Raw genomic sequence first — 14,330 nt, 5'->3', positions numbered from 1 at the left:
ACGGCTCTGTCCGAGGCGTCAGTCTCCACCCTCATCGGCTTGCTGGGGTTGACATGAAGCAGCTGCTCTTCCGACGCGAAGAGACGCTTGAGTGCCTGAAAGGACTGTTCCGCCTGCTCTGTCCAAATGAACTTCTTTTTCTTGGAGCTAAGCGTGTCAGTGATGGCCGCCGTCTGCATAGCGAAGCCCTTGATAAACTTGCGATAGAAGTTCGCAAAGCCGACAAACCGTTGGACCTCCTTCCGGTTGCGCGGGCTCTTCCAATCCAACACCGCTCGAACCTTGGCGCTGTCCATGGCGAGCCCCTTGTCAGACAGCTTGTAGCCCAGAAAATCCACCTCCGTCACGTCAAATTGGCACTTCTCCAGCTTGGCGTAGAGCCTATGGTGCTTCAGCCTGTTCAGTACTTCCTTGACGTGTTTGTCATGCTCCTGTTGCGACTCCGAAAAGATCAGGATGTCATCTAAGAAACAGACGCACGTCTTGTAGAGAAGTCCCGCCAACACGTGATGCATGAATGCTTGAAAAACGTGGGAGCCATTTTGCAATCCAAAAGGCATAACTCTATATTCGTAGGTCCCCAGTGGCGTGAACATGGCTGTTTTCCACTCGTCTCCCTCCCGCATGCGAATGAGGTTGTACGCACCTCGCAGATCCAATTTGGTGAACACTCTGCCCTTCCGCACCTTTGCGAGGAGGTCGTCAATTCGGGGCATGGGGAAGTCCGACGGCTTAGTCACACTGTTCAAGGTCCTGTAATCCACTACGAGCCTCTTTTGGGGCGTATCCCGCTTCTTAACGAAGAACACCGGGCTGCCTCCCACCGCCTTGGACTCTCGGATGAAACCGCGCTCCAAATTATGATCTATGAACTCCTTGAGTTCTTGCAGCTCGTCCTCTGACATGGAATACAGTCTCCCCTTAGGCAGCGCCGCCCCTGGCAGCAGGTCAATCTTGCAGTCATATGGCCTGTGAGGGGGTAGCCTGTCTGCCTCCTTCTCGCAGAAAACTTCCAAAAATTCTGCGTACTTGTGGGGAATCGCTTGCAGTGTGCCTAGCAGTAGCTGTGACTCCTCTTCCTCTCCTTCCTGCCTGGGCACGATGCAGTGTTCAGCACAAAAGGAAGAGCCGAAGGTTAGCTGCCTCTGGTACCAAGCCAGCGTTGGGCTGTGTTTGTCCAGCCAACTCATGCCCAACACAATGGGCGTGTCCGACAATTGAGTGACGTTGAAGCTGATGACTTCTTGGTGATTCCCAAGTCGCATCACCATCGGTGGCGTCTGCTGCACCACTTGCCCTCCTAGCAGCTCCCTGCCATCCACCGTGACCATCTGCAGGGGCAGTGTGGCCGGCAGCAACTGTATAGCATGCTGGTTGACAAAGTCCTGCCCCATAAAGTCCGCATTGCTGCCTGAGTCAATGGTGATTGGCACGTCCATGGTGATGCCATTGGGCAGCTGGAGCGACGCGGTGAGCCTCACCACTGGTTTGGGCGGGAGGGGGTTCACGGGCTGTAAAATCTCTGGGGACTGCATCATTAATACGTCTGGCTGGGCCCCAGTGCCTCTTCCTCCAGCCAGACAGCGTCGTTTCCCTGCTGTGGTTCTCCTTGCTGCGTTGCTGCAGTCGCCATTGCTGAGGCTGCAGTGAGCTTGTGGAGCCTCTGGGGACACTCTTTCGCCATATGCCCTGGCTCCTCACAGACGTAACACTTCCTTTTTTTTTTTTTTTTTTTTTAAAGAATTTTTATTGGTTTTACAAAATTTTAAAAACAAACAAACACTTAAAAAGACATACCAACACGTATAATTTCATAATGTTTTTCATAAACCTCTTTTCTGAGACTCCCCCATACCCCCTCCTTTCTGCATCCCAATGTCCATAGTTTTATAGCAACTCCCAATTGTTACTTTCCAACCTCTATCCTTAGTTATCTCTATAGTCTGACCTTATATCACTGTATCCCTTTGTTCTTGAAAACCATAACACTCTAACATTCATCAAGTTTATAATAGTCCTTAAGATAACTTTTAAATTTTCTCCATTCTTCTTCCACCGTCTCTTTTCCTTGGTCACGGATTCTGCCTGTCATCTCGGCCAGTGTCATATAGTCCATCACTTTCATCTGCCATTCTTCCAGAGTGGGTAGATCTTGTGTCTTCCAATATTTTGCGATAAGTATTCTTGCTGCTGTTGTAGCATACATAAAGAAAGTTCTATCTCTCTTTAACACCAATTGGCCGACAATACCCAGGAGAAAGGCCTCTGGTTTTTTAAGGAAAGTACTTTTAAGTACCTTTTTCATTTCATTGTAAATCATTTCCCAGAAAGCCTTGATCTTCGGGCATGTCCACCAAAGGTGATAAAAGGTACCTTCATTCTCTTTACATTTCCAACATTTGTTATCGGGCAAATGGTAAATTTTTGCAAGCTTGACTGGGGTCATGTACCACCTGTAAATCATTTTCATTATGTTTTCTCTTAAGGCATTACATGCCGTAAACTTAACACCGGTGGTCCATAACTGTTCCCAGTCAGCAAACATAATGTCATGGCCAATATCTTGTGCCCATTTAATCATAGCTGATTTCACCGTTTCGTCCTGTGTATTCCATTTCAGCAACAAGTTATACATTCTTGATAAATTCTTAGAATTGGGTTCTAACAGTTCAGTCTCTAGTTTTGATTTTTCCACCTGAAAGCCAATTTTCCTATCCTGTTTGAAAAGCTCCATTATTTGATGATATTGAAGCCAATTTTGTACTTTATGTTTCAATTTCTCATAACTTTGTAATTTCCACTTGTCTCCGTCCTGTTCCAAGATTTCCCAATACTTCGGCCATCCGACCTCCATATTGAGTTTCTTTACTGCTTTAGCCTCCACTGGTGACACCCATCTCGGGGTTTTGTTTTCCAACAAATCTTTATATCTTGTCCATACATTAAACAATGCTTTTCTAACAATATGATTTTTAAAGGTACTATGCAGCTCAGACGTAACACTTCCTGTTCCCTCTAGGAGGCTTCGCTTTCACTGCTGCTGGTGCCAGGGCTCTGGTTGCTGACTGAGCCCTGGCACCTCCAACCTCCATCGGTTCAGCTCCTCCCCCTGGCGGAGGCGTGGATTGCGTACGTGCTGCTTCTCTGGGAAAGAAGGAGGAGCCCCTGGCTGGTTCGCGCCCTCCACGCCCTTCGTCCCTGCTCCACGGACGTCCTTCCAGCCGTACCCCCACTGCCAGCGCCCTCTGCACGACCTCCTGGGTGGTCCGGGGTCTCTCCCCCCTCGCAATCTCATCTTTTACAGAGCTGTTTAGTCCCTCCCAGAAAAGGTCTCTTACAGGAGTCGCATCTCTGTCCCATTCTAGGGCACTGGCCAAGGCGAAAAAGCGGGCATGGTACTGCCGTACGCTGGCCCTTCCCTGCTTCAGTCCATGAATCTGTTGCCGAGCAAGATCCACGTCAATGCTTGATAAAAAACACGCATCCATCGCTTTAATAAAGGCATTCGCATTTTGGAGCGCCGGATCGTTATCCCTCCATAAATTGCGCAGCCATGCTCTGGCATCCCCATGCAGATAAGACATGATGAACCCCACTTTCTCTTGCTCATCTCTAAAATCTTTACTCAGCAGTTGCAGTGCACACAGTACGTCTGCTTTAAAATTGGGATACTGTTGCAGGTTCCCATCGAAGTGAGAGACCAGACCGCCTGTGCGTCTCCCCAACCCAATCCCCTCTGGTTTGGGTGTCTGTTGCCCTTGCTTCGTAAGCACTTCCAACCTGACCTGGAGATCCCTGTAGGCGGCAGCTGCGTCCTCCTCTCTCTTCCTGGATGCGAGAGCCTCGGCATTCAGCTGTGACACTGCTTCTCTGAGTTCCGCTATCTGCTGTTCAGCCGTCATGTCGGCTGCCGTTCGTGAGCTCACTCGTAGGCACCTGCTTCTCTCCTCTCCTCGAGGCTGTAGATGCCCACAATACGTGAGACGGAGCTTACTGTCAGGGTTGCTTCAAGATCCTAGCTCACAGAGGATCACGCTAGCCAACGGTCATTAAGTAAAAGTCTTTATTGAGTTACAGTTTCCATTCTCAAGCTGCTGCGTGCAACCCTACGTCTAGTAGCTAGATCGGCGAAGCTCCGTCTGAATCTCCGCCCCTCGTACACCAACTTAATATCCTAGCCCTGCTCCACCTTTTCCGCCTGACTGTTCTTCTCTGGGTCCCTCTGCCCCCCTGGGTCTCTTCCTTCCGGGATTCTTCGGACGCTGACCCCCCGGACTCTCCTGTCTCCTTGCGCCGGGCTTTAGGACCCGGCTCTCTTTCCGGGCTGCCTACTGCGCTTCCTTCCTGTGCATTTGAACTTGGCGCGCGCGCCCAACCTTCCACCTTCCGTCTAACCGTTTCTTCGCTCCCAGATGGAGGTGTGGCCACCCCTGACTCGTGCCCTCCCTCCTGCTGTGAACTGCCAGCGCTTCCCCCCTGGCTCCTTTCCTCTTCCCTGTTCTCTGGCGGTGACGCTGGACCCGATCTCCAACTGCTCTCCTCTGATTCCCCTCTGGCTCTATCTCCCTGGGGTGCCCCCCTAAACTCCCCCCTTGCCTTGGCCGCTGGTGCTCCTTTCTGTGAATCCTCCGACTCACTGGAGAGACTCGGAGATCTCGGGTCGTCGTCATCGCTCATCCTTTCTTCTGCCTCCTCCCCTTCGCTCTCTGTTTCCTTCCTTGCCCTTGCCTCTGCTCCTGAACCCCTGACAATTGCGCTTACTTGCAATTGTTGCTTTTCAGATTCGAATGCACATTCACCCAAAAATCACGCAGTGTAATGTTTGTTATCAGCCCAAATTAAGCATACGTGTTTTGGTTCCATCTCAATAGAAACAAGACGAAGAAGCTGGGATTTTTTCATTGGGTGTTCATTCACCAACAAATAGCAAAGCAAAAGTGTAGTAAGCTAAAAGAGCAAAACAGGTTGTTTTGCGTTCCAGCTACATCGAAACAAGAATCTTGGATGTCGCTTATTTGAAGTTGTGTTCTTTGGTGTTAATGCAACATTAACCCAGAAATCGCAAAGTGTATGTAATGAGACCCAAATGACAAAACACCGTCTTTTCGCTACCATATGCGCAGAAAGAAGACGAATAAGCTTTGATTGCGCTTACTTGCAATTGTTGCTTTTCAGATTCGAATGCACATTCACCCAAAAATCACGCAGTGTAATGTTTGTTATCAGCTGTCAGAGACTGCCTCCCGGTCTCAGCTCACAGAAGACCAACGCTAGCCATTAGAACTGTACAGAAGTCTTTATTGGCATTTAGTTTCCATTTCCAAACACTAGCGTGCGTCTCTACGTCTAAACCCTAGACCAGCGAAGCCTCGTCTGAGTCTCCGCCCCCTGTACACCAGCTTAAGACTCTAGCCTTACTCCACCTTCTACGTTTCTCCTTCCTCCTCTGGGTCCTACTACCCCCCTGGGTGCCTTCTTTCCGGGATGCCTCGGAAGCGGACCCTTCGGACTCCTCCCCTTCTCTCCGGCGGGCTTTGGGACCCGGCTCTCTCTCCGGACTGCCCATTGCGCCCCCCTCCTGTACATTTGAACTTGGCGCGCGCGCGCTGCCCCTGACCTTCCTTTTGACCGTTACCTCGCTCTCTGATGCAGGCGTGGCTAACCCTGACTCATGTCCTTCCGCTGACGGAAGGCTGCCTGCTGCCGATGTTTGGGACTCCTCCCCCTTACTGCTCTCCGGTGGGAAAGTTGGTCCCGATTTCCAGCTGCTGCTCTCTGAGTCCCCTCTGGCCCCTCCTTCCTGGGGTGTTCCCTCTGGCAACCCCCTGGCTCTGACCACTGGGGCCCCTTTCTGTGAATCCTCTGATTCACTGGAGAGACTTAGAGACCTCGGATGGCTACCCTCGCTGACTTCTCCCTCAGATTCCTCTCCCTCGGTCTCTACTTCCTCCCTCTCCTGTCCCTCTGCTCCTGAACCCCTGACATCAGCCCAAATTAAGCATACGTGTTTTAGTTCCATCTCAATAGAAACAAGACGAAGAAGCTGGGATTTTTTCATTGGGTGTTCATTCACCAACAAATAGCAAAGCAAACTGTAGTAAGCTAAAACAGAGCAATACAGGTTGTTTTGCGTTCCAGCTACATCGAAACAAGAATCTTGGATGTCGCTTATTTCAAGTTGTGTTCTTTGGTGTTAATGCAACATTAACCCAGAAATCGCAAAGTGTACGTAATGAGACCCAAATGACAAAACACCGTCTTTTCGCTACCATATGCGCAGAAAGAAGACGAATAAGCTTTCATTGCGCTTACTTCCAATTGTTGCTTTTCGGATTAGAATGCACATTCACCCAAAAATCACGCAGTGAAATGTTTGTTATCAGCCCAAATTAAGCATACGTGTTTTGGTTCCATCTCAATAGAAACAAGACGAAGAAGCTGGGATTTTGTCATTCGGTGTTCATTCACCAACAAATAGCAAAGCAAACTGTAGTAAGCTAAAACAGAGCAAAACAGGTTGTTTTGCGTTCCAGCTACATCGAAATAAGAATCTTGGATGTCGCTTATTTCAAGTTGTGTTCTTTGGTGTTAATGCAACATTAGCCCAGAAATCGCAAAGTGTACGTAATGAGACCCAAATGATAAAACACCGTCTTTTCGCTACCATATGCGCAGAAAGAAGACGAATAAGCTTTCATTGCGCTTACTTCCAATTGTTGCTTTTCGGATTAGAATGCACATTCACCCAAAAATCACGCAGTGAAATGTTTGTTATCAGCCCAAATAAAGCATACGTGTTTTGGGTCCATCTCAATAGAAAAAAGACGAAGAAGCTGGGATTTTGTCATTCGGTGTTCATTCACCAACAAATAGCAAAGCAAACTGTAGTAAGCTAAAACAGAGCAAAACAGGTTGTTTTGCGTTCCAGCTACATCGAAACAAGAATCTTGGATGTCACTTATTTCAAGTTGTGTTCTTTGGTGTTAATGCAACATTAACCCAGAAATCGCAAAGTGTATGTAATGAGACCCAAATGACAAAACACCGTCTTTTCGCTACCATATGGGCAGAAAGAAGACGAATAAGCTTTCATTGCGCTTACTTCCAATTGTTGCTTTTCGGATTAGAAGGCACATTCACCCAAAAATCACGCAGTGAAATGTTTGTTATCAGCCCAAATTAAGCATACGTGTTTTGGTTCCATCTCAATAGAAACAAGACGAAGAAGCTGGGATTTTGACATTCGGTGTTCATTCACCAACAAATAGCAAAGCAAACTGTAGTAAGCTAAAACAGAGCAAAACAGGTTGTTTTGCGTTCCAGCTACATCGAAACAAGCATCTTGGATGTCGCTTATTTCAAGTTGTGTTCTTTGGTGTTAATGGAACATTAACCAAGAAATCGCAAAGTGTACGTAATGAGACCCAAATGACAAAACACCGTCTTTTCGCTACCATATGCGCAGAAAGAAGACGAATAAGCTTTCATTGCGCTTACTTCCAATTGTTGCTTTTCGGATTAGAATGCACATTCACCCAAAAATCACGCAGTGAAATGTTTGTTATCAGCCCAAATTAAGCATACGTGTTTTGGTTCCATCTTAATAGAAACAAGACGAAGAAGCTGGGATTTTGTCATTCGGTGTTCATTCACCAACAAATAGCAAAGCAAACTGTAGTAAGCTAAAACAGAGCAAAACAGGTTGTTTTGCGTTCCAGCTACATCGAAACAAGAATCTTGGATGTCGCTTATTTCAAGTTGTGTTCTTTGGTGTTAATGCAACATTAACCCAGAAATCGCAAAGTGTACGTAATGAGACCCAAATGACAAAACACCGTCTTTTCGCTACCATATGCGCAGAAAGAAGACGAATAAGCTTTCATTGCGCTTACTTCCAATTGTTGCTTTTCGGATTAGAATGCACATTCACCCAAAAATCACGCAGTGAAATGTTTGTTATCAGCCCAAATTAAGCATACGTGTTTTGGTTCCATCTCAATAGAAACAAGACGAAGAAGCTGGGATTTTGTCATTCGGTGTTCATTCACCAACAAATAGCAAAGCAAACTGTAGTAAGCTAAAACAGAGCAAAACAGGTTGTTTTGCGTTCCAGCTACATCGAAATAAGAATCTTGGATGTCGCTTATTTCAAGTTGTGTTCTTTGGTGTTAATGCAACATTAGCCCAGAAATCGCAAAGTGTACGTAATGAGACCCAAATGATAAAACACCGTCTTTTCGCTACCATATGCGCAGAAAGAAGACGAATAAGCTTTCATTGCGCTTACTTCCAATTGTTGCTTTTCGGATTAGAATGCACATTCACCCAAAAATCACGCAGTGAAATGTTTGTTATCAGCCCAAATAAAGCATACGTGTTTTGGGTCCATCTCAATAGAAAAAAGACGAAGAAGCTGGGATTTTGTCATTCGGTGTTCATTCACCAACAAATAGCAAAGCAAACTGTAGTAAGCTAAAACAGAGCAAAACAGGTTGTTTTGCGTTCCAGCTACATCGAAACAAGAATCTTGGATGTCACTTATTTCAAGTTGTGTTCTTTGGTGTTAATGCAACATTAACCCAGAAATCGCAAAGTGTATGTAATGAGACCCAAATGACAAAACACCGTCTTTTCGCTACCATATGGGCAGAAAGAAGACGAATAAGCTTTCATTGCGCTTACTTCCAATTGTTGCTTTTCGGATTAGAAGTCACATTCACCCAAAAATCACGCAGTGAAATGTTTGTTATCAGCCCAAATTAAGCATACGTGTTGTGGTTCCATCTCAATAGAAACAAGACGAAGAAGCTGGGATTTTGACATTCGGTGTTCATTCACCAACAAATAGCAAAGCAAACTGTAGTAAGCTAAAACAGAGCAAAACAGGTTGTTTTGCGTTCCAGCTACATCGAAACAAGCATCTTGGATGTCGCTTATTTCAAGTTGTGTTCTTTGGTGTTAATGGAACATTAACCAAGAAATCGCAAAGTGTACGTAATGAGACCCAAATGACAAAACACCGTCTTTTCGCTACCATATGCGCAGAAAGAAGACGAATAAGCTTTCATTGCGCTTACTTCCAATTGTTGCTTTTCGGATTAGAATGCACATTCACCCAAAAATCACGCAGTGAAATGTTTGTTATCAGCCCAAATTAAGCATACGTGTTTTGGTTCCATCTTAATAGAAACAAGACGAAGAAGCTGGGATTTTGTCATTCGGTGTTCATTCACCAACAAATAGCAAAGCAAACTGTAGTAAGCTAAAACAGAGCAAAACAGGTTGTTTTGCGTTCCAGCTACATCGAAACAAGAATCTTGGATGTCGCTTATTTCAAGTTGTGTTCTTTGGTGTTAATGCAACATTAACCCAGAAATCGCAAAGTGTACGTAATGAGACCCAAATGACAAAACACCGTCTTTTCGCTACCATATGCGCAGAAAGAAGACGAATAAGCTTTCATTGCGCTTACTTCCAATTGTTGCTTTTCGGATTAGAATACACATTCACCCAAAAATCACGCAGTGAAATGTTTGTTATCAGCCCAAATAAAGCATACGTGTTTTGGTTCCATCTCAATAGAAATAAGAAGAAGAAGCTGGGATTTTGTCATTCGGTGTTCATTCACCAACAAATAGCAAAGCAAACTGTAGTAAGCTAAAACAGAGCAAAACAGGTTGTTTTGCGTTCCAGCTACATCGAAACAAGAATCTTGGATGTCGCTTATTTCAAGTTGTGTTCTTTGGTGTTAATGCAACATTAACCCAGAAATCGCAAAGTGTATTTAATTAGACCCAAATGAAAAAACACCGTCTTTTCGCTACCATATGCGCAGAAAGAAGTCGAATAAGCTTTCATTGCGCTTACTTCCAATTGTTGCTTTTCGGATTAGAAGGCACATTCACCTAAAAATCACGCAGTGAAATGTTTGTTATCAGCCCAAATTAAGCATACGTGTTTTGGTTCCATCTCAATAGAAACAAGACGAAGAAGCTGGGATTTTGTCATTCGGTGTTCATTCACCAACAAATAGCAAAGCAAACTGTAGTAAGCTAAAACAGAGCAAAACAGGTTGTTTTGCGTTCCAGCTACATCGAAACAAGAATCTTGGATGTCGCTTATTTCAAGTTGTGTTCTTTGGTGTTAATGCAACATTAACCCAGAAATCGCAAAGTGTACGTAATGAGACCCAAATGACAAAACACCGTCTTTTCGCTACCATATGCGCAGAAAGAAGACGAATAAGCTTTCATTGCGCTTACTTCCAATTGTTGCTTTTCGGATTAGAATGCACATTCACCCAAAAATCACGCAGTGAAATGTTTGTTATCAGCCCAAATTAAGCATACGTGTTTTGGTTCCATCTCAATAGAAACAAGACGAAGAAGCTGGGATTTTGTCATTCGGTGTTCATTCACCAACAAATAGCAAAGCAAACTGTAGTAAGCTAAAACAGAGCAAAACAGGTTGTTTTGCGTTCCAGCTACATCGAAACAAGAATCTTGGATGTGGCTTATTTCAAGTTGTGTTCTTTGGTGTTAATGCAACATTAACCCAGAAATCGCAAAGTGTATGTAATGAGACCCAAATGACAAAACACCGTCTTTTCGCTACCATATGGGCAGAAAGAAGACGAATAAGCTTTCATTGCGCTTACTTCCAATTGTTGCTTTTTGGATTAGAAGGCACATTCACCCAAAAATCACGCAGTGAAATGTTTGTTATCAGCCCAAAAGCATACGTGTTTTGGTTCCATCTCAATAGAAACAAGACGAAGAAGCTGGGATTTTGTCATTCGGTGTTCATTCACCAACAAATAGCAAAGCAAACTGTAGTAAGCTAAAACAGAGCAAAACAGGTTGTTTTGCGTTCCAGCTACATCGAAACAAGCATCTTGGATGTCGCTTATTTCAAGTTGTGTTCTTTGGTGTTAATGGAACATTAACCAAGAAATCGCAAAGTGTACGTAATGAGACCCAAATGACAAAACACCGTCTTTTCGCTACCATATGCGCAGAAAGAAGACGAATAAGCTTTCATTGCGCTTACTTCCAATTGTTGCTTTTCGGATTAGAATGCACATTCACCCAAAAATCACGCAGTGAAATGTTTGTTATCAGCCCAAATTAAGCATACGTGTTTTGGTTCCATCTTAATAGAAACAAGACGAAGAAGCTGGGATTTTGTCATTCGGTGTTCATTCACCAACAAATAGCAAAGCAAACTGTAGTAAGCTAAAACAGAGCAAAACAGGTTGTTTTGCGTTCCAGCTACATCGAAACAAGAATCTTGGATGTCGCTTATTTCAAGTTGTGTTCTTTGGTGTTAATGCAACATTAACCCAGAAATCGCAAAGTGTACGTAATGAGACCCAAATGACAAAACACCGTCTTTTCGCTACCATATGCGCAGAAAGAAGACGAATAAGCTTTCATTGCGCTTACTTCCAATTGTTGCTTTTCGGATTAGAATGCACATTCACCCAAAAATCACGCAGTGAAATGTTTGTTATCAGCCCAAATAAAGCATACGTGTTTTGGGTCCATCTCAATAGAAAAAAGACGAAGAAGCTGGGATTTTGTCATTCGGTGTTCATTCACCAACAAATAGCAAAGCAAACTGTAGTAAGCTAAAACAGAGCAAAACAGGTTGTTTTGCGTTCCAGCTACATCGAAACAAGAATCTTGGATGTCACTTATTTCAAGTTGTGTTCTTTGGTGTTAATGCAACATTAACCCAGAAATCGCAAAGTGTATGTAATGAGACCCAAATGACAAAACACCGTCTTTTCGCTACCATATGGGCAGAAAGAAGACGAATAAGCTTTCATTGCGCTTACTTCCAATTGTTGCTTTTTGGATTCGAATGCACATTCACCCAAAAACCACGCAGTGAAATGTTTGTTATCAGCCCAAATTAAGCATACGTGTTTTGGTTCTATCTCAACAGAAACAAGACGAAGAAGCTGGGATTTTTTCATTGGGTGTTCATTCACCAACAAATAGCAAAGCAAAAGTGTAGTAAGCTAAAACAGAGCAAAACAGGTTGTTTTGCGTTCCAGCTACATCGAAACAAGAATCTTGGATGTCGCTTATTTCAAGTTGTGTTCTTTGGTGTTAATGCAACATTAACCCAGAAATCGCAAAGTGTATGTAATGAGACCCAAATGACAAAACACCGTACTTTCGCTACCATATGCGCAGAAAGAAGACGAATAAGCTTTGATTGCGCTTACTTGCAATTGTTGCTTTTCAGATTCGAATGCACATTCACCCAAAAATCACGCAGTGTAATGTTTGTTATCAGCCCAAATTAAGCATACGTGTTTTGGTTCCATCTCAATAGAAACAAGACGAAGAAGCTGGGATTTTTTCATTGGGTGTTCATTCACCAACAAATAGCAAAGCAAAAGTGTAGTAAGCTAAAAGAGCAAATCAGGTTGTTTTGCGTTCCAGCTACATCGAAACAAGAATCTTGGATGTCGCTTATTTCAAGTTGTGTTCTTTGGTGTTAATGCAACTGTCAGGGTTGCTTCAAGATCCTAGCTCACAGAGGATCACGCTAGCCAACGGTCATTAAGTAAAAGTCTTTATTGAGTTACAGTTTCCATTCTCAAGCTGCTGCGTGCAACCCTACGTCTAGTAGCTAGATCGGCGTAGCTCCGTCTGAATCTCCGCCCCTCGTACACCAACTTAATATCCTAGCCCTGCTCCACCTTTTCCGCCTGACTGTTCTTCTCTGGGTCCCTCTGCCCCCCTGGGTCTCTTCTTTCCGGGATTCTTCGGACGCTGACCCCCCGGACTCTCCTGTCTCCTTGCGCCGGGCTTTAGGACCCGGCTCTCTTTCCGGGCTGCCTACTGCGCTTCCTTCCTGTGCATTTGAACTTGGCGCGCGCGCCCAACCTTCCACCTTCCGTCTAACCGTTTCTTCGCTCCCAGATGGAGGTGTGGCCACCCCTGACTCGTGCCCTCCCTCCTGCTGTGAGCTGCCAGCGCTTGCCCCCTGGCTCCTTTCCTCTTCCCTGTTCTCTGGCGGTGACGCTGGACCCGATCTCCAACTGCTCTCCTCTGATTCCCCTCTGGCTCTATCTCCCTGGGGTGCCCCCCTAAACTCCCCCCTTGCCTTGGCCACTGGTGCTCCTTTCTGTGAATCCTCCGACTCACTGGAGAGACTCGGAGATCTCGGGTCGTCGTCATCGCTCATCCTTTCTTCTGCCTCCTCCCCTTCGCTCTCTGTTTCCTTCCTTGCCCTTGCCTCTGCTCCTGAACCCCTGACATCCATCCCCCCCTCGAAGCCCCCCACTCCCCCTTCCCCTCCTTCCGGTGCTGGAGCTGGGTGCTGCTGCGTCAAGGAAACGAATGTCGGGTACCGTTCGGTTCCCGTAGCGGGCCTCCCTCCGAAGTCTTCCGGTTCTTCCTCCCTTCTCTCGTCGACGACGGTCACCTCTGCTTCCATCTCTGTGCCGCCGTGCTCGAAACCTGGATCGTCCCCGAAAATGTCCATGTCCGTCTCTCCCTCGCTTCCTCCAGGCGGCGTTGCTCGGCCTGGACCTTCTTGCCACTTCCTGCGCCACTGTTCCTCTGGTTTGTCGTCCCACCAATACGAGGGTTCTGAGGCAGATCCCGAGGGCGACCCCTCCGGGGAACGGACGTCTCGTATCGGGTCCTCGTCCGAGTCGAACCCCCGGAACGTGCTGCCCGAAAGCGTGGGTGTGAAAAGCCAGTCGTCGAAAAAGTCTGCTGGCATCGGTCTATGTGGGAAGAGGGCATGAAACTCGTCTTTGAGCAGAGGTTCGTCCAAGGCGTAGTCCGGCACCCAACTGTTCGCACTGGCCGGGGTGCCCTCCCTGGCGAGAAAGTATTCTACCCCTTCTTCCCCCCATCTGGAGTCCAAAATCTCTGTGACTTCGTTGATGCGCTCCTTCTGTGCCACTCCTGCGTGCCCTGGTCTGTCTCTGGCCGGACTCTGCGCCGTTCCGGGTTCCTGAAACCTGTGCGGTGCCTTGTAGGGAGTGAGCACCGATCTGTGGAATACCGGATGCATTCTGGAACCCTCCGGAAGCGCCAGCCTGAAGGCCACCGGGTTGACCTGCTCTTCGATTTGATAGGGCCCCAGTTGCTTATGCCCTAGTTTCTTCTTGGCCAACGACCTGGCCGGCACTGCGTGGGCTGCTAACCAGACCCAGTCCCCCACGTGTAGCTCTTCGCCAACCCTTCTGCGTTTGTCCGCTTGTACCTTGTATGCGTGCTTGGCCAGTTCCAGGTGGCGTCTCAGCTGATCGTGGACTTCCTGCAGTTCCGACGCGAACGCATCTGCCGTCTGCGGCTCCC

The sequence above is a fragment of the Podarcis muralis genome, chromosome 17 (genome assembly GCF_964188315.1).
Source record: "Podarcis muralis chromosome 17, rPodMur119.hap1.1, whole genome shotgun sequence".
In the NCBI taxonomy this organism is placed as follows: Eukaryota; Metazoa; Chordata; class Lepidosauria; order Squamata; family Lacertidae; genus Podarcis; species Podarcis muralis.
The sequence above is the reverse complement of the archived record's forward strand: the minus strand, read 5'-3'. Positions refer to the sequence as shown.